This window comes from Schistocerca gregaria, chromosome 3, assembly GCF_023897955.1.
Source record: "Schistocerca gregaria isolate iqSchGreg1 chromosome 3, iqSchGreg1.2, whole genome shotgun sequence".
Taxonomy (NCBI): domain Eukaryota; kingdom Metazoa; phylum Arthropoda; class Insecta; order Orthoptera; family Acrididae; genus Schistocerca; species Schistocerca gregaria.
This window is the reverse complement of record NC_064922.1, coordinates 521,087,730-521,115,465: the sequence shown is the minus strand read 5'-3', so window position 1 is coordinate 521,115,465 and position 27,736 is coordinate 521,087,730. Positions and strand designations below refer to the sequence as shown.

General features: G+C 43.9%; 1 protein-coding gene and 1 non-coding gene across 2 annotated transcripts in view; both read left to right on the top strand.

Moving 5' to 3' along the window:
• The window catches only part of LOC126355445 (synaptotagmin-12-like), a 310,563-nt gene that overhangs the window by 123,765 nt on the left and 159,062 nt on the right, over nt 1-27,736 (top strand). The gene's annotated exons all lie outside the window — the stretch shown is intronic.
• Nucleotides 7,972-8,046, top strand: Trnat-ugu (transfer RNA threonine (anticodon UGU)). Its single transcript has one exon. It is a non-coding gene; the product is annotated as a tRNA-Thr (tRNA).

Here is a 27,736-nt window from a genome sequence, read left to right as displayed (position 1 = left end):
AAGACATCTGAAAAATAACGTCCACTGTTCAAAGTGCCGTCAATGCGAACAAGAGGTGACCGAGACGTGAAACCAATGGCACCCCATACCCTCAGGCCGTTTGATACGCCAGTATGGTGATGACGAATACACGCTTCCAATGTGCGTTCACCGCGATGTCGCCAAACACGGATGCGACCATCATGAACCTGTAAACAGAACCTGGATTCATCTGAGAAAACGACGTTTTGACATTCGTGCACCCAGGTTCGTTGTTGAGTACACCATCTCAGGCGCTCCTGTCTGTGATGCAGCGTCAAGGGAAACCGCTGCCATGGTCTCCGAGCTGATAGTCCACGCTACTGGAAACGTCGTCGAACTGTTGGTGCAGATGATTGTTGTTTTGCAAACGCCCCCATCTGTTGATCCGTCAAAGCCATGCGGATAAGATGCCTGTCATCTCGACTGCTAGTGGTACGAGGCCGTTGGGATCAAGCACGGCGTTCCATATTACCCTCCTGAACCCACCGACTCCATATACTGTTAACAGTCATTGGATCTCGACCAACGCGAGCAGCAATGTCGCGATACGATAAACCGCAATCGCGATTGGCTACAATCCGACCTTTATCAAAGTCGGAAACGTGATGGTACGCATTTCTCCTCCTTACACGAGGCATCACAACAACGTTTCACCAGGCAACGCCGGTCAACTGCTGTCTGTGTATGAGAAATAGGTTCGAAACTTTCCTCATGTGAGATACGTTGTGTGAATGCTCTGGAAAGCTAATCATTTGCATATCACAGCATCTTCTTCCTGTCTTTTAAATTTCGCGTCTGTAGCACGTCATCTTCGTGTTGGAGCAATTTTAATGGACAGTGGTGTATTTTGCTGGACGGGGAAGTGGGGCGAACCTTTTCTCCGAGACGAGCTGAAGACAGCTGTCAGCGTGAGATTAGGGCCAGAGCGACGGCGGCGGCGACACGGGGCGGAGGCCTGGCCCGCGCGCCATCTGCGGCCGGCCCTGGCGCTGGCGCTTTTAATGGGAGGGCGGCCGCGCTGCCGATATCGGGTGCGGCCTGAACAATGGCGCCAGCAGCCAGCGGCGGCTATCTTGTGCCAGTCCGCCGCAGAGCGCCGCGTCTTACCGCACTGCGACTCGCCGCCTGGCATTGTCCGCGGCGGCGCCTCTCAGCACTGCCGCGAGGCCCGGCCGCGCCTCCAGACACGCGACGTCGCCGCCAGCTCCCGCGGCCGGCCCTTTTCTTGTCACAGAGCTGCCGTCCGCGTCTCACAGGCTCAATTTACGACCCGTGCCAGCGGGTACCAGCACAGACCTAACTAGGTTGCTACAAAAAAATGTTTCGCGTCACCCTCTCAAACAGCGCAGTTTGTGGTTTTTGACTGGAAACCTGCTTCCCAACATGAAATCGCTACATACCCAATCTGATCAAAAGTTTACGGACACCCCTGTGAAGTGCGGAATTGGCCGCTACATGTCATGAGAGGCGGATGGGCGGATCCGACACTATAACTTAAAAGACGGCCGTGAGACAAGCGTGAGAGAAGGGGCAAAGATGGGGATGGAGGGGAAGGGGACAACGCACGCCGCGGTAACTAGGCTACACCTGTTCAGAGGACTGAAGCAGCTGAAGCAATATATTGTTGTGTGGCCTCTGAACAACTCTGTGCCGCCCGGAGTGGCCGTGCGGTTCTAGGGGTTACAGTCTGGAACCGCACGACCGCTACGGTCGCAGCTTCGACTCCTGCTTCGGGCATGGATGTGTGTGATGTCCTTAGGGTAGTTAGGTTTAATTAGTTCTAACTTCTAGGCTACTGATGATCTCAGAAGTTACGTCGCATAGTGCTCAGAGCCATTTGAACAACTCTGTCACGGCAAAAGGATGCTCTTAACTGGTAGAAAAAATTGCAACGCCAAAAAATAATTAATTCGGGAATACATTTGCCTCAACCAAAACGACCTTGCTGTGCTGGTACTGCGAACGGCTGAAAACAAGGGGAAACTGGAGCAGTAATTTTTCCCGAGGGCATGCAGCTTTATATGATATTGCGTGAAGTGTTTGACAGAGCACTGAAACACCTAAGTCGAAACAAGGCCCTGGGAGTAGACAACATTCCATTGGAACTACTGACGGCCTTGGGAGAGCCAGGACTGACAAAACTCTACCATCTGGTGAGCAAGATGTATGAGACAGCCGAAATACCCTCAGACTTCAAGAAGAATATAATAATTCCAATCCGAAAGAAAGCAGGTGTTGACAGATGAGAAAATTACCGAACTATCAGTTTAATAAGTCACAGCTGCAAAATACTAACGCGAATTCTTTACAGACGAATGGAAAAACTAGTAGAAGCCGACCCCGGGGAAGATCAGTTTGGATTCCGTAGAAATATTGGAACACGTGAGGCAATACTGACCCTACGACCTATCTTAGAAGAAAGATTAAGGAAAGGCAAACCTACGTTTCGAGCATTTGTAGACTTAGAGAAAGCTTTTGACAGTGTTGACTGGAATACTCTCTTTCAAATTTTGAAGGTGGGAGGGGTAAAATACAGGGAGCGAACGGCTATTTATAATTTCTACAGAAACCAGATGGCAGTTATAAGAGTAGAGGGACATGAAAGTGAAGCAGTGGTTGGGAAGGGAGTAAGGCATGGTTGTAGCCTATCCCCGATGCTATTCAATCTGTATATTTAGCAAGCAGTAAGGGAAACAAAAGAAAAGTTCCGATTAGTTATTAGAATCCATGGAGAAGAAATAAAAACTTTAAGTTTCGCCGATGACATTGTAATTCTGTCAGAGACAGCAAAGGACTTGGAAGAGCAGATGAACGGAATGGACAGTGTCTGGAAAGGACGGTTTAAGATGAACATCAACAAAAGTAAAATGAAGATAATGGAATGTAGTCGAATTAGGTCGGGTGATGCTGAGGAATTAGATTAGGAAATGAGACACTTGAAGTAAAAAAGGAGTTTTGTTATTTGGGGAGTAAATAACTAATGATGGTCGATGTAGTGAGTATATAAAATGTAGACTGGCAATGACAGGGAAAGCGTTTCTGAAGAAGAGAAATTTGTTAACATCGAGTATAGATTTAAGTGTCAGGAAGTCGTTTCTAATAGTATTTGTATGGAGCGTAGCTATGTATGGAAGTGAAACATAGACGATAAATAGTTCGGACAAGATGAGAATAGAAACTTTCGAAATGTGGTGTTACAGAAGAATGCTGAAGATTAGATGGGTAGATCACACCATTAATGAGGAGGTATTGAATAGAATTGGAGAGATGTGAAATTTGTGGCACAACTTGACTAGAAGAAGGGCATATTCTGAGGCATCAAGCGATCACCAATTTAGTATTGGAGGGCAGCGTGGAGGGTAAAAATCGTAGAGGGAGACCAAGAGATGAATACACTAAGCAGATTCAGAAGGATGTAGGCTGCAGTAGGTACTGGGAGATGAAGCAGCTTGCACAGGATAGAGTAGCATGGAGAGCTGCATCAAACCAGTCTCAGGACTGAAGACCACAACAACAACAACGCGCCTGCCTCGGTAAAATATTTAAGTGACTAGTACGACATGATCGACCGCGAATGTGAAATGCAGGTACATTAATAACCGGAGGAACCGGCAGAATGTTGAATGCAAACTGAAAACATGCATGCATTGTGTTGTAAACGTGCGGATGTCAGTTTGTGGGATGGTGTTCCATACCTGTCGCTCACTATCGACAAATACAGGAACTTTAATGCCGTTTGTGGATGACGCTGGAATTGTTGTCCGATAATGTTCTCGATTGCTCGATTGGAAACAGATCTGCTGATCGAGCAGGCCAGGACAATACGTCGATACTCTGTAGAGCATGTTGGGCTACAACAGCGGTATGTTGGCGAGCGTTATCCTTTTGGAAAACATCTCATGGAATGCTGTTCATGAAAGCACAACAGGTCTAATCACCAGGTAGACGTACAAATTTGCAGTCAGGATGCGTGGGATAACCTCAAGAGTGCTCCTGCTGGCACACGAAGTCGCACTCCGGCCCATAACTCCAAGTACAGGTCTAGTCTGTATAGACCGCAGACAAGGCTGGCCCTCGACTGACCTCATTCTAACCAACAACTGCACCGTGGCAGAACAAGCTTTCATCAGAAAACACAACAGACCTCCAACTTAATCTCCAATGAGCTCTTGCTTGACAATACTGAAGTCGCAAATGGCCATGGTTTAGGGTCAGTGAGATGCACCCTACAGGGCGCCTGATCTGAGCTGTCCTTGAAGTGACCGATTTGTAGCAGTTCACTGAATCACTGTGGTGCTAGATGCAGTACGATTCAGCCAGTCATACGCCGATCACGATGATCTTTCCTCTCAGTAGGGCCACGTGGCCATCCTTCTTGTGTCCATACATTCTCGCGACCACCGCTGCCAGCAATCATGTACAGTGGCTACATTGCTGCCAAGTTTTTCTGCAGTATCGCAGAAGAAACATCCAGGTTCTCTCAGCTCTGTTACACGATCTCGTTCAAACTCTGTGAGGTGTTGATAATGGCGTCTTTGTCGCCTTAAAGACATTGACTAACATCAACTCACCACGTCAAATCTCGAAGATAACTATCGCTAACTGCGTGTAATTGAAGCAAATCTGTTTTGCATCCTCATAGGAACGCTACTAGCTCCATTCTTATGCGCGTAATTAAAACAGACGTCGTCTTTCAGAAGTAAAAAGACTCCTGCCAACTTTCGTTTACGTCGCACAATTTCTTCTTGGTGCGGTACTGCATTAGCAAAGAACCAATGAACTACTTTATTTCTCTTTTTAACCAAAGTAATCCTGTGTGAAAGAAGAAGCATCTGCAATTATACAGAACTTTCACTTTATATCGCAAATACTAAATGAACAGATTGATCTTAAGTTATCGTAATTATATACATGCAGCTTCTCTAGAATGGAATGATAATTAAATCGACACCCTAGCTGCAACCAGGCGTTCATATACATCATTGAGGACGTGCTGAAAATATGTGCCCCGACCGGGACTCGAACCCGGAATCTCCTGCTTACATGGTATACGCTCCATCCCTCTTTTTTCTTTGTTTGATGTTCGTTTACCCGTTCACTCAGGTTTTATTATTACACGGGATAGCTGTACCCTCTGACCGAACACGCTGAGCTACCGTTCCGGCTCCCTCTGAGCCACCGCGGGCACAAAGGATAGTGGGCCTGCACGGACTTATCCCTTGCACGCTCCCCGTGAGACCCACATTCCCAACATGTCCACTACAAACAGCATAGTGAACGCATTATTGTGGCCAAGATAGATACGAAGCCCACACCTACTACAGTAGTACAAGTTTATATGCCAACTAGCTCTGCAGATGATGAAGAAATTGAATAAATGTATGATGAAATAAAATAAATTATTCAGATAGTGAAGGGTGACGAAAATTTAATAGTCATGGGTGACTGGAAATCGGTAGTAGGAGAAGGAAACGTAGTAGGTGAATATGGATTGGGGGAGAGAAATGAAAGAGGAAGCCGCCTCGCAGAATTTTGCACAGAGCACAACTTAATCATAGCTAACACTTGGTTTAAGAATCACGAAAGGAGGTTGTATACATGGAAGAACCCTGGAGATACTAAAAGGTATCAGATAGATTATATAATGGTAAGACAGAGATTTAGGAACCAGGTTTTAAATTGTAAGACATTTCTAGGGGCAGATGTGGACTCTGACCACAATCTATTGGTTATGACCTGTAGATTAAAACTGAAGAAACTGCAAAAAGGTGGGAATTTGAGGAGATGGGACCTGGATAAACTGAAATAACAAGAGGTTGTACAGAGTTTCAGGGAGAGCATAAGGGAACAATTGACAGTAATGGGAGAAAGAAATACAGTAGAAGAAGAATGGGTAGCTTTGAGGGACGAAGTAGTGAAGGCAGCGGAGGATCAAGTAGGTAAAAAGATGTGGGCTAGTAGAACTCCTTGGGTAACAGAAGAATTTTTAATTTAATTAATGAAAGGAGAAAATATAAAATGCAGTAAATACAGTAGAAGAAGAATGGGTAGCTTTGAGGGACGAAGTAGTGAAGGCAGCGGAGGATCAAGTAGGTAAAAAGATGTGGGCTAGTAGAAATCCTTGGGTAACAGAAGAATTTTTAATTTAATTAATGAAAGGAGAAAATATAAAATGCAGTAAATGAAGCAGGCAAAAAGGAATACAAACGTCTCAAAAATGAGATAGACAGGAAGTGCAAAATGGCTAAGCAGGGATGGCTAGAGGACAAATGTAAGGATGTAGAGGCTTATCTCACTAAGGGTAAGATAGATACTGCCTACAGGAAAATTAAAGAGACCTTTGGAGAAAAGAGAACCACTTGTATGAATATCAAAAGCTCAGATGGTAACCCAGTTCTAAGCAAAGAAGGGAAAGCAGAAAGGTGGAAGGAGTATATAGAGGGTCTATACAAGGACGATGTACTTGAGGACAATATTATGGGAATGGAGGAGGAGGAGATGGATGAGGATGAGATGGGAGATGCGATACTGCGTGAAGAGTTTGACAGGGCATTGAAAGACCTGTGTCGAAACAAGGCCCCCCGGAGTAGACAACATTCCATTGGAACTACTGACGGCCTTGGAAGAGCCAGGACTGACAAAACTCTACCATCTGGTGAGCAAGATGTATGAAACAGGTGAAATACCTTCAAGCTTCAAGATGAATATAATAATTCCAATCCCAAAGAAAGCAGGTGTTGACAGATGTGAAATTTTCCGAACAATCAGTCTAATAAGCCACAGCTGCAAAATACTAACACGAATTCTTTACAGTCGAATGGAAAAACTAGTAGAAGCCGACCTCGGGGAAGATCAGTTTGGATTCCGTAGAAATATTGGAATACGTAAGGCAATACTGACCTTACGACTTATCTTAGAAGAAAGATTAAGGAAAGGCAAACCTACGTTTCTAGCATTTGTAGACTTAGAGAAAGCTTTTGACAATGTTGACTGGAATACTCTCTTTCAAATTCTAGAGGTGGCAGGGGTAAAATACAGGGAGCAAAAGGCTATTTACAATTTCTACAGAAACCAGATGGCAGTTATAAGAGTCGAGGGACATGAAAGGGAAGCAGTTATTGGGAAGGGAGTAAGACAGGGTTGTAGCCTGTCCCCGATGTTATTCAATCTGTATATTGAGCAAGTAGTAAAGGAAACAAAAGAAAAATTCGGAGTAGGTATTAAAATCCAGGGAGAAGAAATAAAAACTTTGAGGTTCGCCGATGACAATGTAATTCTGTCAGAAACAGCAAAGGACTTGCAAGAGCAGTTGAACGGAATGGACAGAGTCTGGAAAGGAGGGTATGAGATGAATATCAACAAAAGCAAAACGAGGATAATAGAATGTAGTCAAATTTAATCGGGTGATGCTGAGGTAATTAGATTAGGAAATGAGACACTTAAAGTAGTAAAGGAGTTTTGCTATTTGGGGAGCTAATTGAATAGGACTGGGGAGAAGAGAAGTTTGTGGCACAACTTGACGAGAAGAAGGGATCGGTTGGTAGGACATGTTCTGAGGCATCAAGAGATCACCAATTTAGTATTGGAGGGTAGCGTGGAGGGTAAAGATCGTAGAGGGAGACCAAGAGATGAAAACACTAAGCAGATTCATAAGGATGTGGTTGCAGTAGGTACTGGGAGATGAAGAGTCTTGCACAGGATAGAGTGGCATTGAGAGTTGCATCAAACCAGTCTCAGGACTGAAGACCACAACAACAACGTATGAAGGTAGTATCTGTTCCCGAAAGAACTAATGCAATTGATGACCGTGCAGCTTCTGTAGAATGAAATGATAATTGAATCGACACTATAGCTGCAAACAGGCGTTGGTATCATTGGGGACATGTTGGGAATGTGGGTCTCACGGGGAGCGTGCTAGGGATAAGTCCCTGCAGGCGCACTATCCCCTGTGCCTTCGGTGGCTCAGGTGGATAGAGCGTCTGCCTTGTAAGCAGGAGATCCCGGGTTCGAGCCCCGGTCGAGGCACACGTTTCCAAGATGTCCCCAATTATGTATATCAACGCCTGTTTGCAGCTAGGGTGTCGATTTAATTATCATATCATAGTTATCATTACATTCGTTCCCTGCGTCTGTGTGAGCTTGTAAAATCGGCCGTTAAGTCTCCATGTGGTACTGTTTGCCAGAAATAATTAAGGTATCACACGTAGAAGAGTTTAATTTATCGCAAACTAATTACCTACCATATTTTCTTGTCATGAATATAATTTTTTACTATATTTCTAAGTTTTACACTTAATAAATAAGAGTAGTTGGGAGCGGATTGTTCGATGATGAAACGATCGAACACTATTCGCGTTCTCTCGTCAATTCTTCGTTAACTGAAGGCAGAACCCTCCTGAGATTAATTAGCCAACCTTTACTTTGCGTATTTTTTCCGTAGTAATTGTTCTAGATTGTTCGGTAATGCACCATCCAACAATGACGGCACCCAATATGCTTGCTGGCCTGACGCGAAACGACATATATTTGAAATACTTTGTATCGTCGTTCATTGAGAAACATGTCACTGGAGTATCTCGGGCGGAACTGGTCGGCCACAAGAGCTCAGTTACTTCGAACGCGGAGAAGCCATTGCGTGACAGCCTGAGTAATAAATCTATAAAAGTCATTTCAGCCGTTATAAAGCTGTCCCATACCATTGTTGCTGACGTGATTGTGGAAGGGCTACGCGGAATAACAACCACAGCCAAACCAAGACCTGTGATTCCTCATGTAATGACGGAGAAGGACCATCGAGCATCGCAGAGAGTGGTTGTAAGTAAATTGCTTATAATCACTCTTGAATTTTAAAGCGGTAGCAGCAGTCCACCTAGTACAACGACTATGCGTGCGGAGTTAAAGAGATTGGGGTACACGTTTCTGTAGTGAATGCTTAGTGACGCTTGAGTTACGAGAGACGGAGTGCAACCCCTCCACGTTCGAACTAGCGTGGTGACCAACATAAAATGTTCTACTGCCACCTCTGCGCAGTGGATGATGGGAAACGATTGACTTGGAGTAATGAATCGCGCTATACACTTGGCAATGTGATGTAAGGATATGAGTTCGACGAATACCTGGAGAACGTTACCAGCCATCACGTGTGGTGTCAACAGTGAAATACGGAGGAGGTACTGATAGGGTGTGGGTATATTTCTCGTGATTAAGGTGTGGTCCTGTCTGTTTCCCTTAAGTAAACGCTAAATGTTGAAGGACATGAACACATTTTACAGCACTGTGGCAACATATACGAGGGTAAATCAATTATTATCCACAATTTAGCTATATTTTTGTTTATTTTGGTAGTACTGTCGTTTTACGTTGATCACGCATGCTTTGTTTATTTGTTGTTATATCTTTGCAATTTTCAAGTTGCTAGGTTAGTTTCGGTATCGCTGCAGTGCTGCTAATCATGGCTGCTCCACTGTCTCTTTGCACCAAAGAAGAGCAACGTTCAGTCATCCGTTTTTTGTGGCAGAAAGGCGTATCAGGGGTCGAAATTCATCGAAGTCTTTCAGTGCAGTACGGGAACAGTGTTTTGCACAACGGAGTGTCTACGAATGGATTGAAAAATTCCTAACTGGTCGCACAAGTGTTACGCACGATGAAGGAGCCGGACGACCGTTTATCGCCACAAATGAAGAAATCATTAAGCGTTCGCGTGAAATGATTCTCTTAGACAGACGATTAGCTATCGACGAAGTGGCACATCGTCTGCAAATTAGTCACAGTTCTGTCTACGAAATCATCCAAAACAGACTTGGGTTTCATAAAGTTTGTGCAATATGGGTCCCAAAACAACTCACGCAGTTGCTTAAACAAACAGGTTTGGACGTCTGCAAAAAACATTTGGATCGGTATGGTAACGAAGAGGACAACTTCTTAGACAGGATCATTATTGGTGACGAAATATGAATCCATAATTTCGAGCCGGAGAGTAAACGGCAAAGTATGGAATGGAAACATCCAAATTCACCTTGCAAGAAAAAGTTCAAGACCCAACTGTCCGCAGAAAAACTGATGCTTACGGTTTTCTGGGATGCACAAGGTCCAGTTCAAATGGCTCTGAGCACTATGGGACTTAACAACTATGGTCATCAGTCCCCTAGAATTTAGAACTACTTAAACCTAACTAACCTAAAGACATCACACAACACCCAGTCATTACGAGGGAGAGAAAATCCCTGATCCCGCCGGGAATCGAACCCGGACGTGGGAAGCGAGAACGCTACCGCACGACACAAGGTCCAGTACTGGAACATTGTCGGGGAAGGGGCACAACAATAAACAATGTACGTTGCAGTGAGATGCTTGCAGCCAGGGTAAAGCCTGCAATTCTAAGCAAACGCCGGGGATTGCAGTCAAAAGGTGTTATGTTGTTGCACGGCAATGCCCGTCCGCATACTGCTGCCCACACTGCTGAAATGCTCCAGAAACTCAAATTTGAAGTTCTGGATCATCCCCCATATAGTCCCGATCTTGCCCCTTCTGACTATCACTTGTTTGGTCCACTCAAACAGGCATTAAGAGGCCGTCGATTTGCCTCCGACGAAGCAGTGAAAGAAGCGGTGCATTCCTGGCTCGCAACTCAACCGAGAACCTTCTTTTATGAGGGCATCAAGAAGCTTGTACAACGATGGACCCAAGTGCGCTGGAACGCAAGGAGACTATATCAAACAAAGATGTTCTTGTAAGTTTCCTATTTGATTACAATAAAATTTCGTAACTACTTTGTGGATAATAATTGACTTACCCTCGTCGTTGAGGAACAGTTCGGAGACGTTGAATGTGTCAGAAAGTCAATGCACCCTATCATTAAGCTGCATCTTGGCAACTTGAGGCAAAGGTTTTCGGACAAAAACCATTAGTGGCACAGACTGGCCCTCCCAGAGCCCTGACCTGAATCGAATGGGTTTCGGCATGAGCTGGAACGTCGACATGGCTCCAGACGCAACCGTCCATTACTACCTTCTCTGCTTTTGGCCCTAGAGGAAGGGGCAGCTTACCACCACAGATGTTCATACACTCCATCGAAATTGTCTCTGGAATCACCCATTTTAATGCACACTAACAGGTGTGCAGATACTTCTGATCAGGTAGCGTAATACATTCTCAGACAGTTCAGTAGACTGCATTCATACTTTGTCAGACCTAATAGCAATGCCTCACCCATATAGCCATCCTTCTCTGTCTCTCGCTCTCTTTAGTGTTTGGTGTAGTTGCTGCAGTTCATAACGCTGAAATTATGGATGATTTTGGCCTGCCTCTTGTTTTTTCCCAAGATTTTCCCTTACAGGATTTTTTATGAAGCTTTTATGCCTAAATAGCCACCAAATTAATTTAATTTACTTCTTACTTGACGTTAATCAGCGTCATTTTCTCTTTAATTCCTTGTAGTATTTCTCCACTAGAATTTCTTCCAGCCCAGAACTTTTTTGTAGCTGTTCTCTATACCGACATAGCTATTACTTCCAATTTGTTTTCTTTTCATGTTTCCCCAGAAACCAGCCTTGACAACAATACCTTAAAATGTCCCAAATAAATGACTTGACGTGGTGACTTCTTCATAAAGTAAGCTTATTTCTGAGTGCCTATTTAGTCATTACAGTTCTTCTTTTAGTAGCCATTACACTTCCATTCCCATCATCCCAAGTTATGAAATAGCGGCTTTCCAGCGGAAAGTTGGCTTGAATCAAAGACCTATTCTGAAAAGAACAAATAAACTCTTTCAGCAGAATATGAAGGAATATCCAGATGTGATTAATACTTTAAGTTTACTCATAATGGCCGATTTTCAATATTTGTTCGAAACACTAGACATACACTCCTGGTAATGGAAAAAAGAACACATTGACACCGGTGTGTCAGACCCACCATACTTGCTCCGGACACTGCGAGAGGGCTGTACAAGCAATGATCACACGCACAGCACAGCGGACACACCAGGAACCGCGGTGTTGGCCGTCGAATGGCGCTAGCTGCGCAGCATTTGTGCACCGCCGCCGTCAGTGTCAGCCAGTTTGCCGTGGCATACGGAACTCCATCGCAGTCTTTAACACTGGTAGCATGCCGCGACAGCGTGGACGTGAACCGTATGTGCAGTTGACGGACTTTGAGCGAGGGCGTATAGTGGGCATGCGGGAGGCCGGGTGGACGTACCGCCGAATTGCTCAACACGTGGGGCGTGAGGTCTCCACAGTACATCGATGTTGTCGCCAGTGGTCGGCGGAAGGTGCACGTGCCCGTCGACCTGGGACCGGACCGCAGCGACGCACGGATGCACGCCAAGACCGTAGGATCCTACGCAGTGCCGTATGGGACCGCACCGCCACTTCCCAGCAAATTAGGGACACTGTTGCTCCTGGGGTATCGGCGAGGACCATTCGCCACCGTCTCCATGAAGCTGGGCTACGGTCCCGCACACCGTTAGGCCGTCTTCGGCTCACGCCCCAACATCGTGCAGCCCGCCTCCAGTGGTGTCGCGACAGGCGTGAATGGAGGGACGAATGGAGACGTGTCGTCTTCAGCGATGAGAGTGGCTTTTGCCTTGGTGCCAATGATGGCCGTATGCGGTTTGGTGCCGTACAGGTGTGCGCCACAATCAGGACTGCATACGACCGAGGCGCACAGGGTCAACACCCGGCATCATGGTGTGGGGAGCGATCTCCTACACTGGCCGTACACCTCTGGTGATCGTCGAGGGGACACTGAATAGTGCACGGTACATCCAAACCGTCATCGAACCCATCGTTCTACCATTCCTAGACCGGCAAGGGAACTTGCTGTTCCAACAGGACAATGCACGTCCGCATGTATCCCGTGCCACCCAACGTGCTCTAGAAGGTGTAAGTCAACTACCCTGGCCAGAAAGATCTCCGGATCTGTCCCCCATTGAGCATGTTTGGGACTGGATGAAGCGTCGTCTCACGCGGTCTGCACGTCCAGCACGAACGCTGGTCCAACTGAGGCGCCAGGTGGAAATGGCATGGCAAGCCGTTCCACAGGACTACATCCAGCATCTCTACGATCGTCTCCATGGGAGAATAGCAGCCTGCATTGCTGCGAAAGGTGGATATACACTGTACTAGTGCCGACATTGTGCATGCTCTGTTGCCTGTGTCTATGTGCCTGTGGTTCTGTCAGTGTGATCATGTGATGTATCTGACCCCAGGAATATGTCAATAAAGTTTCCCCTTCCTGGGACAATGAATTCACAGTGTTCTTATTTCAATTTCCAGGAGTGTATAATTGTAAGAACGCGATCCTTATTAAACAGGAAACACAGATAATGCCGTCGGATGTGCTCCACCTTCACAAAATCATTATTCAACAGTCAATCACTCCTTACTGTAATTCAGCAAAAAAGCCACTTCTTCCGTCATTTATAGCTCACACCTCAGATCTTCTATGCTCATAAATCGCTTGCAGAGCCTCGACAACTTTATTCAGTTGGAATTCTTTATTTAGTTGGAATTCATTATTCCGTTGGAATTACATGGTCTTTAATCTAATCTTGTTCACTAACAATTGGTCCTTGCGTTATTCAAATCGCCATTTTAATACATTCAATGATCACAAAATCGCACGTCAATCCTCGCTTTTCTCGTTCCCCTCTCACTTTGCTGCAACTGTCACTTCTTCTGATTTTACACAGACATTAATTTCTCTGGATATGAGACACATACATCGGGAACTACACTTTTAAAACACTTACTTGCAAATTTAAATATTTCACGTAACAAAAGTAATACTGATTACATAAAGAGAAAGAAAAAATAAAATTAAAAATGCCATGAAAAGTCCGTCACAACCTGCAAATGATAAACGTGCTGCTAATACGGTGGAAGAAACCTTTTAACGCCAGGGAAAGCTAAATGACGAGCGTGCTCGCTACGTACGTGTATGACGTGACAGCGCGATCCGCGACATTCACAGCTTACAGGTACATGTCCGGCGTGCAGTCCAGCTAATGTGCCAACCACAGCCTGTGGCTAGTGTTGGAGCAGCGGCCGCCAGCGGGTGTCAATAGTGGCGACGCAGCTGAAGCAGGCGTCGTTATTGCTCCCCCAGGGCTCGTCACGAGCGCTCCGATAAACAATCACTGCCCGGTCCGCAACACATGTCCCTCCCTTGCTGTTCCCACGCGTCCAACATCGTTTATGTCCTTCGTTCCACGTTTCACTGCGTTCTGCAGAAGTCCTGATCCCTCCGTGTACCCGGCAGTCTAAGTTGACATCATGCTCTCCGAGGAATTCACATTTAGAATGTAGGCACTAAAATGAACAATTCTGCACACACTTTTACTCACTCTCTCTCTCTCTCCTCTCCTTAGTGTTCAACCCTGAGGGTGGTTTGCAGTAGTACGCCATACCCCTCTACTGTCTGCCTTCCTCTTCATTTCTGCGTATGTAATGATGCCCACATCATTCATGATTTGCTGCATAAATGACATCCTCGGTCGTCCCGGCGATTCTTTCCCTCAATAGTCCCTTCTACTATATTTCCATTAATGTTATTGTGTTTTACAAATGTCCTTCATGTAGTCTCTTCTTATCTGGATGTGTCTCCACACAAACCTGGTTTCCTGTACTCTTATCAACACCTCCATCTTCCCAGCTGATATTCATCATTCTTCTGTAGCACCAAATCTCCAGCAATTCTAGCCGTCTTCTGTCTTGCTCTCCTATTTTTCAACTTTCACAGACGTACAGAGCCACACTCCGAACAGACGTTTTTATTACGCGTTTCGTAATTTCCAGACTATATTCTTCGTGGTGAGTAAGTTCTTCTCCAATTAAGTGCAGTTTTAGCCAGCTGTATTTTGCTTACAATTTCTTTCTAGCTTCTGCCATCCCTTGTAATCCTGCTTCACAAGCATGTAAATTTCTCTATCATTTCTAGCTTCTGTGTTCCAATTCTTTTTCTTAAACTTTCATAGTCGTCTTCTGCACAACATACCGTTGCTTTAGCCTTTCACTTGTTTGCTCTCGTATCACACCGGAATGAAATTTTCACTGTGCAGCGAACTGTGCGCTGTTATGAAACTTCGTGGCAGATTAAAACTGTGTGCCGAACCGAGACTCGAACTCGGTCCCCGTGTTCGAGTCTCGGTCCGAAACACAGTTTTAATCTGCCAGAAAGTTTCATACCAAACTATTTGCAGAAAATCCTTTCGATTTTGCGGAGGATCTTCTACATCTACATCCATACTCCGCAAGCCACCTGACGGTGTGTGTCGGAGGGTACCCTGAGTACCTCTATCGGTTCTCCCTTCTATTCCAGTCTCGTATTGTTCGTGGAAAGAAGGATTGTCGGTATGATTCTGTGTGGGCTCTAATCTCTCTAATTTTACCCTCATGGTCTCTTCGCGAGATACACGTAGGAGGTAGCAATATACTGCTTGACTCTTCGGTGAAGGTATGTTCTCGAAACTTTAACAAAAGCCCGTACCGAGGAGATGATCTATCATCTCCGTAACGCTTTCGCGATTACTAAATGATCCTGTAACGAAGCTCGCTGCTCTCCGTTGGATCTTCTCTATGTCTTCTATCAACCCTATCTGGTACGGATCTTCTCTAGAAGAACCGTGACCACAGCAATACTATCAATATAAGACAGCATGTCTATCTTCTAATTTTTGCTTCTTGTTCATGATGAACACAGTTTTAATCTGCCAGGAAGTTTCATACCAAACTGTTTGCAGAAAATCCTTTCGATTCTGCTGAGGAACTTCTCTAGAAGAACCGTGACCACAGCAATTTCTATCAATGTAAGACAGCATGTCTATCTTCTAATTTTGGCTTCTTGTTCCTGATGAAAATTCCTGATCACAGCCACTTTATTCTTATAGAAGCTGTGTAACACCAGCATGTCTTCGCATTTTAGAATTGAGTTCTTCAACATTCTGAACAACTCTTGCCCAATTACATTATCAAATACCTTTTTCAGGTCAACAAAGGCAATATAATTTGGTTTATTTTTCTCTATTTGCTTTCCGATAAGAAGCTTTTATGCCAGAATCGCTTCTCTTATTTCTTATCCCCTCCTGATTACAAAATGACCTCCACTCAGTATATCCTCTATCTTCTCTTCAGTTCCTGGTTTGCTTTCAGTCTCGCAGTTTGGCATCAGGATATGGATATCTTCAAAAAATGTGTGAGTCACTAGCAGGCGAATCGATAGATGGAGTACAGTAAGTGTTTCCTTTGTTTTAACAACGGCAATTTGTTGTCTGGACCACGCAGTACTTTTGCATAAGTTGGACCCCTATGAGTTTCTGACAAAAGTTCAATAATAGTTCACTACATATCAGGAAAGTAAGGAAGCAGAAGTTTGTCCTGGCCGGCCGGAGTAGCCAAGCCGTTCTAGGCGCTACTGTCTGGAACCGCGCGACCGCTACGGTCGCAGGTTCGAATCCTGCCTCGGGCATGGATGTGTGTGATGTCCTTAGGTTAGTTAGATTTAAGTAGTTCTAAGTTCTAGGGGACTGATGACCTCAGAAGCTAAGTCCCACAGTGCTCAGAGCCATTTGAAATTTTTTTTAGTTTGTGCTCCAATGTCAACAAACAGGGAAAACTTTTGAATCTCGCTCGGTCGTGTAAAATGTTAGGGTGCCACAGGGAATTGCTGTGGATCAACTGGGTTTGTTGATACATTCAAATGGGACAGTCAAATGGAAACCGAACACCCGTCACAACGGGACCATGGGATGGATCCATTCAAAAGTAACCACCATAAGCATTAAGACATCAATCCCACTGGAAGGGGGAGGGTCACTGACGGATCCGCAACAATTTTGGCACTTCCTCGTGCAACTGAAACCACGTCCGTGCTTGTCTTTCTTCATATCACCGAAGATATAAAAATCACACCGTGAAAGAACCACCTTCGTCCGATTGCAGTGTGGAGGGCGAGTGTTATCGTGGAACAGGATGCTCCCGCTGCTCGTCGAGTTCTCGACAGTGGAACCACAATCAGTGCGCAGCTTTATGAAGACACTTTGCAGAAACTGCGACGCTCCATAAAGTCGAAACACAAAGGAATGTTGTTGTGCAGAATCATGTTGCTGCACTATAACATCCACCTCCACACTGCCAACCGGACGAAGGCTGCGTTTGGCGATTTGGTTTCAACACCATCCGTACCACGCAGATCTTTCATCGTGTGATTTTCACGTCTTTGGCGACCTGAAGAAAGACGTGCGTGGACGTCGGTTTCAGTCGGACGAGAGGGTGCGGTTGTAAATCTGTCAGCGCCGATCACGTACAGCGAAACAGGGATTGATCGTCTCGTCTCCCAGTGGGCTAAATGTCTTGAATCGTGTGATTATTACTTTTAAGTGGAACTTTTGCATGGTCTCGTTGTAGTGGGTGTACCATTTTCATTTGACCACCCCTCATTTAACAAAGTTCTGCCGACAAACATGAGAACTGACTCAAGAAAATTCTCTCTGCAAATGACGGAAGTGTTATTGTAAAAGATATGGAACGTAATACGAATGACGTAGCTAACAGCGTCGTCAGAAACACCGGCATGTGACTTGCCGTCTTTGCTCTCAGGAAAGTTTATAGTTAGAACAGTTAGGAATTGTACTGGCCGGCCGGGGTGGCCGAGCGGTTCTAGGCGCTTCAGTCTGGAGCCGCGCGGCCGGTGCGGTCGGAGGTTCGAGTCCTGCCTCGGGCATGGATGTGTGTGATGTCCTTAGGTTAGTTGGGTTTAAGTAGTTCTAAGTTCTAGGGAACTGATGACCTCAGATGTTAAATCCCATAGTGTTCAGAGCCATTTGAACCATTTGAACTGTACTGTTGCCAACGTATACGATCCTGGACTTCGCCTATGGGTTGGAAGTTGTCGTTGAGTACGCAGCGGTCAGTAATTGAGAGCACTTCCTTTGCCTATACTTACGTTGAACTCCGTCCTTGTGGCTGGGAGTTCGCGTTTCTCGTCTGTAGAACACAGAGAGGAGAAGACAGTATTAGAGCATATTAGTCAGAGGACCACCTTCTGCTGTCCTAGTGTTTGAAAGAATTTATTTGTGGCTAGAATTCTTCCATCGTCGCAGACGAGTACGAGAACCATCATTTCGACGCACCGGACGCAGTACATACGGTAATATCGCAAATTCTTTCGGCTTACTAGGGCTACAAAGCTAAACAGCTATGATCACGTTAGTTTATTTCCACTGATGTTCCACACCACCGTAGATCATCTTTGAAAGTAGTGTCTTCTAGTGTTTGGTACTTAGGTGATGTCAGTCATTTCGCGTTATCAATATTAGATCGCGCAGTCATAATAAGGTGCAGAGTTGGGCAATTGACTAGTAATGTTGCTTTGGAAATGTAAACTTTGTAATATAAGGTTTTTTATATACAATAAATATATAAGCAGGAACAACGTTTCTCATTTACTAGGATTAGTTGCCTTCATCATTCATTTATGTTTAGATTGTAGTTTATAGAATTAAGAAATCCTAAAATCGGCTTAAGTGGGTAGTCAGACTGGGCTAAATCTTCATTTTAGCGTTTATTGTTCTCAGTTGTGCATATTCATTTTACACCCGCCTGGAGTAGCACCTTGGACCACGACGGCGGAGCTCAATAAAACGTTGGCAGACTGTATGGCCGGTAAGAAGGCAATACTCACATGACGCAGTAGCAGCGCCGACTAACGCATAAGTCCGAAGGTATAGCATCAGTGACGTTAATATTTGTGGATAATATACTTCAGCTTGGCTCTACGCGTCCTGACAAGTCTTTGCAATAAATTATATCTCAAAATACTCCCTTGCTACTCTACCACGAGCTTCTTCAGCAGACCGCATTGGAACCACGGGACGGATCCGGCCTGCGGTTCATCAGTTGCCCACACGTGGTTTACGACCAAACTCCAATACCCGTAAAATAGCAATGGCACTACCCTGCTTTAAATGAAGTGATTATTTTCACTATAAATCAACAAGTCTCCTGAAAGTATCCCTCATGCCAAACTCAGTTAGCACTTAAAAGATTTTTGATTTTTCCTTTGTGAGGGACCACAAAGGATGTAGAACTATAAACACCTGTCCCATTCTTAACAGTTTCCGAGGAATCAAACGAAAACGATGGGGAACAGGACAATTGCAGGTGATAGTAAATGAAACACTGTGATGTAATGTTTTGTTTAATTGTGTACATTTCCTCACAAAAGATGTTCGAAAAGCCCACCCTCAACTGCAATGCACTTTAGAACTCTTGTAGACAACTGCTGTGTTGCTGATCTCAGCTCAATTGTACGGTCCTTTACTTGAGCACACGTATGCTAAATACGAGAAATAAGTCCCTCCTTCGTGTCCATTCTGCGTTGGTAGACTTCGCTGGTAAGCGAACCACACAAATAGTAATGTAATGGAGTAAGGCCGGGCGCCCTTGGTGTGCAAGAAATGACTCCACGGCGATCGATCCAACGCCAACAACCAGGATACGTTTCAGCGAGGCTCTGTGCCACTGGCCGTGCGGAATACGCAGGAACTCCGTCGTGCTGGAAGTATATACGACGTCCAGTTGCCAAAGCAGTATCCTCCACGCATTCTACGGACACATTTTGAAGGAAATCAAGATACCGAACTCCATTAAGATTATTATCTAAAACAACTGAACCGATGAATTGGTCATCAGTAATACCATACCACACGTTCACTGAGAGCGAAATGCGCGTTGAAATGGTCAGTAAAAACAACAGCAAGTAGTCTAATGTCGCTTTGCCTGTATTCGCATGGCAGTGTTGGTGAGGAAAGGCACGTGACTGACGCCCGTGGTTTTCAAACAACTACCTATCGGATACGGTTAAGAAAATGACATATCCAGAATGAAATTTATAGTTTCTGTAAGGTTCGCAGGAGAGCTTCTGTGAAATTTCCAAGATAGAAGACGAGGTATCGGCGGAAGCAAAGGTGTGAGGAGGGGTCGTGAGTCGTTCTTGGGTAGCTCAGTCGGCACTCTGTAATAAAAAAAAAAAAAAAAAACTAAGTAAAGGAACCAACGACCAACTTGAACAGATGTCTTATGACGTCCGCCCAGGCCAAAAGCAACGAACAATACCGAACAAAATTCCAAAAAAATTACCAAAAGAGATTAAAGAAATTGCAAAAATACACTTATTTAAAAAGGCACCTGTTATGGAATACATTTTATACCTTGAAGCATTACTTAGCTAAAACAGAGTAAGGGTTTCATAAAAAAATGTTATACAAATAAATAATAATAATAATGATTATAAAATATCCAACATTCCACATAACACCTTCACTTTATGTGTTTTTCCTTCTTTATTTCCATTCTAGATATACTTACCCTCAAGCTATGCATAGCAGAATACTAACACTTCTTCCTCTTTCTGAGTTAAACATATCACTCATTATGGAGGGATGCTGACTCAATTTTGCAGGAAAACAAATGGGAAGTTGCGGTACAGAAAATGGCCCAGCGATCACCAGAGTGTGTGTGTGTGTGTGTGTGTGTGTGTGTGTGTGTTTGTGTAGTGAGTAAAGTGTTATGAAACAATGTGCAGTGATTGATAGTGAGATATGAGTAAACAATGTGGCATTACATTATTTAATAAGTTATTTGTAAAAAAAAGTATTGTATACCAGGAGTAAATCTAATGATTGTCTCTAACTAGAAGTCTGTAAATATATGTGTATACGAATTAGCTTATTTTAAATTGATCTAAATTTGTAAATACTTTGACATGTCCTATATCCTTGCAAAAAGAGATCTACGGATTAATAAAGCTACTACTACCACTACTAAAAAAGAGTTGGTAGAGCACTTGCCCGCGAAAGTCAAAGGTCCCACGTTCGAGTCTCGGTACGACACACAGTTTTAATCTGCCAGGAAGTTTCAAATAGTTTATTTGAAGTTTTTTGTTCAAAAACACCGGTGTATCACCCTTCAAACCAAGTCATCCTGTACATCTGAGTTGTCTACGTGACATGTCATCGCACTCTTTACATGCGGTATCCTATGAGTCATGCATAGAAGTACTCGGAAGGATTGACTATTTCTTATCTTCAAAGTTTTTTGTTCCTGTAGCACATAGACGTCTATTACAGAAAATAGTTCATATGATGTATATAACCAGGTCTGTCGTCGACCGAAACCTTTTTAGCACGCCCAACGCTGGAGACATAGAAGTGACATTTCTTACGAATAGACCCATTACAAATCACATTATTCATTAGCGGCTTAATAGGGCTTCCAATTTCAAACTTTTCTCTGATGATATGATCTTCTCTGAAGAAACTTTCTCTTCATCCGATGACAATTGTAGTATTTCAGATAACATCAGTTCACTGCAAAACAACCAGGAACTACCTTGTACTGTAGATAAACGGAAAACTGTGCATTTCACGAAACATAAAAACATAACAAAGGAAAAAATAAGAGATCAATCGAGGCGATAAAGCCTGATCACCTTTTACCACGGAATGAGCGTGTCACCATTAGAGTTATTACAGCATATAATTATCTTGTAGTAATAATTTGTAGAAGTACTCGCATAAAATGGAATAATCACCCAAGATCCGTTGCCGATAAAGCAAATGACAGATTTTCATTTATTGATGAGATATTAGGAAACCTCAGTTACTCTACGAAAGAGATGGCTTACAAAACGCTTGCCCGACTCTTCTCGTATCGCTTAAGTGTTTGGGAGACATATCAGGTCTGACTTGATAGAGTACACAGAGAAGGGCGTTGTTCGACTGGCTGGAGACTATAATAGAAATGACTGCTGATAGATGAAATACTTCCTCAATCAGACAACATTTTTTCTGACTTTTGAGCACATGGGACCTTTCGACACTGATGGAGCACCACTAAAATGACACGCAGTTTTGAGTTTTGGGTCGTCTAAGTCTCACATCAATCTGGTATTACCATCTGGTGTCAAATTTTCGGAACGTGGAAAAAAAAATACTAGAGACAATGAGGAGGATGTACAGAAGTCATGAAGCGATCAAGTGGGGCGGCATTTGTTTGTAACTGTTACGGTCAGTCTCTTTTGTGAATATCAAATCAAATCACGTGTCTTCTCCACTCCGAGAATGTCTGAAGTGGGTAACTGTTTTTCCTTTCAGTTTATTGATATTGTTTTGAAACGTTACCGCACTCCTCACTAATTCTCCTGCTTTGTACATAATTTGTAGTCAGTGGTATGTATTTGCCTCAGAATACTTCATAGAATATAATAAACTTTGTTATCTGATACTTCAAAACCATCTTCAAATTTTATGTTGGATAATTTGTATGCGATATTTAATGTTTTTATTGGTATTAGAATAAATGTGTTATTGTACTGACTTCTTGTACTTTTTCCATAATTATAATCGTAAAAATGTCTCTCTTCAAAGAAAAATTAACTCTTAAAATTCTAGGTTCCAATCAAAAAATGAATCTAAGCACAGTGAGAGGACACATGTGATCCACTTCAGTGAGTTTCCAATACTGTCAACTAAAAAATTTTCTGTTAGCTAAATAGTAATCATGGAGCAAGACATTTTCGACATTTTATTTTTTAAATTTCCGTGAAATGAGTTTTAACCACAATATGTTTAAATGAAATAGTGAATACTCCAGTCTCGACTACTAACCTTTGCCCTCGTGTGAAGGGACATCAAGTTCTCAAAATGTCAGGTCACGATCTGACAGCCTTGTGCACAAGGGCGTGTCATTTTCTACAGTTTCATATTCAGCTAATGGGCCTATTTATCACCTCATGATAGCAACATTGCCTCACTTGCTAACACCATGGATCCACGCATGTATTAAACTGTTACGTTTATTCACTTCATTGGAGAACCAGTTTGTAAACAACTCCTTGTTACCGAAAAAAAATTTGTGAAGTTACATCTGCAGGCGATCGCCTGGCAAAATGTTCAGATCAGTAGACTGATCTAAGTTTACATTTCAAGCAGTTTGTCTACACTCCTGGAAATTGAAATAAGAACACCGTGAATTCATTGTCCCAGGAAGGGGAAACTTTATTGACACATTCCTGGGGTCAGATACATCACATGATCACCCTGACAGAACCACAGGCACATAGACACAGGCAACAGAGCATGCACAATGTCGGCACTAGTACAGTGTATATCCACCTTTCGCAGCAATGCAGGCTGCTATTCTCCCATTGAGACGATCGTAGAGATGCTGTATGTAGTCCTGTGGAACGGCTTGCCATGCCACTTCCACCTGGCGCCTCAGTTGGACCAGCGTTCGTGCTGGACGTGCAGACCGCGTGAGACGACGCTTCATCCAGTCCCAAACATGCTCAATGGGGGACAGATCCGGAGATCTTGCTGGCCAGGGTAGTTGACTTACACCTTCTAGAGCACGTTGGGTGGCACGGGATACATGTGGACGTGCATTGTCCTGTTGGAACAGCAAGTTCCCTTGCCGGTCTAGGAATGGTAGAACGATGGGTTCGATGACGGTTTGGATGTACCGTGCACTATTCAGTGTCCCCTCGACGATCACCAGAGGTGTACGGCCAGTGTAGGAGATCGCTCCCCACACCATGATGCCGGGTGTTGGCCCTGTGTGCCTCGGTCGTATGCAGTCCTGATTGTGGCGCTCACCTACACGGCGCCAAACACGCGTACGACCATCATTGGCACCAAGGCAGAAGCGACTCTCATCGCTGAAGAAGACACGTCTCCATTCGTCCCTCCATTCACGCCTGTCGCGACACCACTGGAGGCGGGCTGCACGATGTTGGGGCGTGAGCAGAAGACGGTCTAACGGTGTGCGGGACCGTAGCCCAGCTTCATGGAGACGGTTGCGAATGGTCCTCGCCGATACCCCAGGAGCAACAGTGTCCCTAATTTGCTGGGAAGTGGCGGTGCGGTCCCCTACGGCACTGCGTAGGATCCTACGGTCTTGGCGTGCATCCGTGCGTCGCTGCGGTCCGGTCCCAGGTCGACGGGCACGTGCACCTTCCGCCGACCACTGGCGACAACATCGATGTACTGTGGAGACCTCACGCCCCACGTGTTGAGCAATTCGGCGGTACGTCCACCCGGCCTCCCGCATACCCACTATACGCCCTCGCTCAAAGTCTGTCAACTGCACATGCGGTTCACGTCCACGCTGTCGCGGCATGCTACCAGTGTTAAAGACTGCGATGGAGTTCCGTATGCCACGGCAAACTGGCTGACACTGACGGCGGCGGTGCACAAATGCTGCGCAGCTAGCGCCATTCGACGGCCAACACCGCGGTTCCTGGTGTGTCCGCTGTGCCGTGCGTGTGATCATTGTTTGTACAGCCCTCTCGCAGTGTCCGGAGCAAGTATGGTGGGTCTGACACACCGGTGTCAATGTGTTCTTTTTTCCATTTCCAGGAGTGTATAATGTTTTCCAGTGTTCCCTGAAATGATGTGTGAGATCCACTTTTGAATAGCAGGGCATACACGACGAATTCAGTGCATATTTACTAACATAAAATGACCCATGTTCTTGAATGTGTCCATACAATAACAGAGCTATGATGAGTTGGCGATGCAGATACCCAATTGCATAAAGAAGTTTAGTACTTTGGGCACTGACACCAACTTCGGGGAATTCCATACGAGTAAAACGTCCCACCCTTCTGCTAATGTATGGAGTGAGGAGACCAAGTCTGAGTAAGGAAACAGCCATGTCTTTGTAGTCCGCTGTTGCAATCAGATAATACGAATCCCAGTAGGAATACGACCCACTGTGCTGCGTACATGAAACATCCCCGTCAGTCCGGACCCCAGTAGTCTGTCAAACGATGCCACGGCGAATGCGTAAACATAAACACCTGAGACGTCGAAAAATAAAACAAACAACAGCTAATGAAGCAACTGGAGTTTAAAGGTTCGTTAAGTCTAAGCTTTCATCTAGTGTCCCTGAAACACAACTTCAAGTTCTTCGGTAGAGATCGCATTCACTCTACACGAAATCTGTGACAACGTTTCTCGAGTACGTCCGATGCTGCTGTTATGGCTCCATGATGTTAAAACAAAGTTTTAGATTCGAGAAGAAGGTGTAATTCAGTGTGGAAAAGTCAGCGACAACCAAGGCGTTGTCTGGAAATACAATATGAACGAAGACACCGAATAGGAGAGAAACAATCAATGGCAAGAAATCCTCTTGTTGTTGGAACGAAACAAGGCGCGTCACCGAGAAAATGTAGGGACAGGCAAATGGCCCCTTGGACGTTAAGATATTATAACGAGACAGTGGACATCATTTCGATAAGAACTATATGTAGCAAATAACAACTTTGAAAGCTGCAGTGATGTATCCCTGAGCTTAAGTTGCCGATTAAGTAATGATTCTAGTTGCCTGTAGCATATGGCTGCTCGTGAATAGAAAGAAGAATGACTGTCGCGGTAACATTTTGTCATCATCATCATCATTATCTTTATTGTCATCAAGGATTAGTGCTGGGACTGTTGACGCAATCTTTTAAATGGTGGCCAATATTTCGTTTTCCTCATAAATTATCTTGCAGAGAGGTTTAACCAATTCCGTTGTCTTCCCCCTTGAGGACTGTCCCACCATTTTATTCCGCATTGTTTAATAACATCTGCAACTAACTACACACTTATTCCTGACCTCTAGTCAGTATTCTCCTTATGATCTAGAAGCAAGCATCGTATGACACAGCAGTCTTTTCAGACGCTTTAATTTGTCGGAGCACAGCTTTTGCGTTCGCACTATAACTAGGGAAGAGCTACAATTTTGTGCACTATGACTAGGGTTGGATTCGTCACATTTTACGATAAAAATGAACAGATCTTTCAAGCTTCCTTTGAACATCGTATGATTTTATATTTTTAGCATGATACGTTTCGCCCAGTTACTCGGCCCTTTATTACGGTTTTTGCTATTATGACATCATATCATATGCAGCAGCAACAGGACTCAATTTATGTACTATTTTCTGTATTGCATTTTTGGTACAGCCTACTATGACCTGGTTCAAATGGCTCTGATCACTATGGAACTTAACATCTATGGTCATCAGTCCCCTAGAACTTAGAAGTACTTAAACCTAAGTAACCTAAGGACATCACACAACACCCAGCCATCACGAGGCAGAGAAAATCTGACCTGCTCGTCAGCAAACGGTAAAGTTGTGAAGTTCACCTTCTTAAAAGTAGCAATAATCATTAAAACATCAATATAAAGTTTAGAAAGTGTGGATGAAAATCCACACTATTATCTGGGTCCACGACTGTTGATTCTGAGTCACATTTCAAAGAACAAATCTTCATCTTTTTACTCGTGTACCTGGATTGAACAACTAAGGTTAAGTGTGCTGGATTTACTGTTATTTTTCAGTGCTCCCCATAGTAAATTTCGTTTCACTCTGGTAAATGCTATGTCATAGTCTATGCTCACACTGTAAGTGGATAAATTAAACTCTCTTCTTTTTTATATCATTTGTGTAAGTGTAAAAATACAGACTGAATTGATCTTCCGTTTCTAAAGCCATATCTGAAATCTGTGTCTCAATAATAATAAGAATTTTTTTGTTAATAAGTTTGTCATCTATTTTATAAAATGAATTTAAGAGACATATTCCTGCAATTTGAGTACAGTGAAATCACTTTTGTATAACCCCTACTGCTCGGTGCCCACTACACGGGATATGAAGTTGACAAAATAATCTACTTAATGATTCGCATTGGAATGTGGACTCTGATATAATACTGAGAGTAAAGCCTACTGGATGTCATCTTGCGACACTTCCCTGCCTGGATTATCGGCTATAAGAATGTCCGGTCGTGAGGGATACGACAGTAATTCTAATCGTGTTGCATTTACTCGAAACAGTACTTGTCAGTTTCAATAATGTTGAAAGCATTTTGAACATGAAAGTGTTATCTAAATTGTGGATGCGTTCCATGACTTCATTTAATAGAGACTAATATAAATGGATAATTTTTATCAACAAGATTTCCTCTATGTTTACAATATTATAAAAGTAATTTAAAGCACAACATCTCTATAAATACAGAAGGGTGCTTGTACACAGTGGTTAAAATCGACAATACTATTTCATTTACTTAAATTTTAAAAAAACTACCACTAGTCCAATTTAGACATGCATTTTCGTTAAATATATGGTTCCTAAATAAGCACAGATATCACTATGACTTTTGACAACTCTGCTTTCAGTGACAAAATTCCAACAATTCCTAAAGGGCAACACGTTGTTTAAATGAGAGAAATTCCAACAAGCAATTCTGAGTAGTAGTAATGACTATTATTGGAATCACGTCCTCATGGAAACGAGAACTACCTCGCAACTAAAAACGCCTCTGTCTTAATGACTGCCACTCCAATTCACGTATCATGTCTGTGGCACCATCTCCCTTATTTCGCGTTAATACAGAAAGAGCTGCATTCGCCATTCCCATCTGATGCGGATCCCACACCGCACGGTAATACTCCAAGATAGGACAGACATGTGTGATGTAAGCAGTCTCATTAGCAGACCTGTTGCACCTTCTAAGTGTTCTGCCAATTAATCGCAGTCTTTGGCTTGCTCTACCCACAACATTATCTATGTAATCGTTCCAATTTAGGTTGTATATCATTGTAATCACTAAGTATTTAATTGAATTTGCAGCTTTCTGATATGTGAGACTTATTGCGTAATCGAA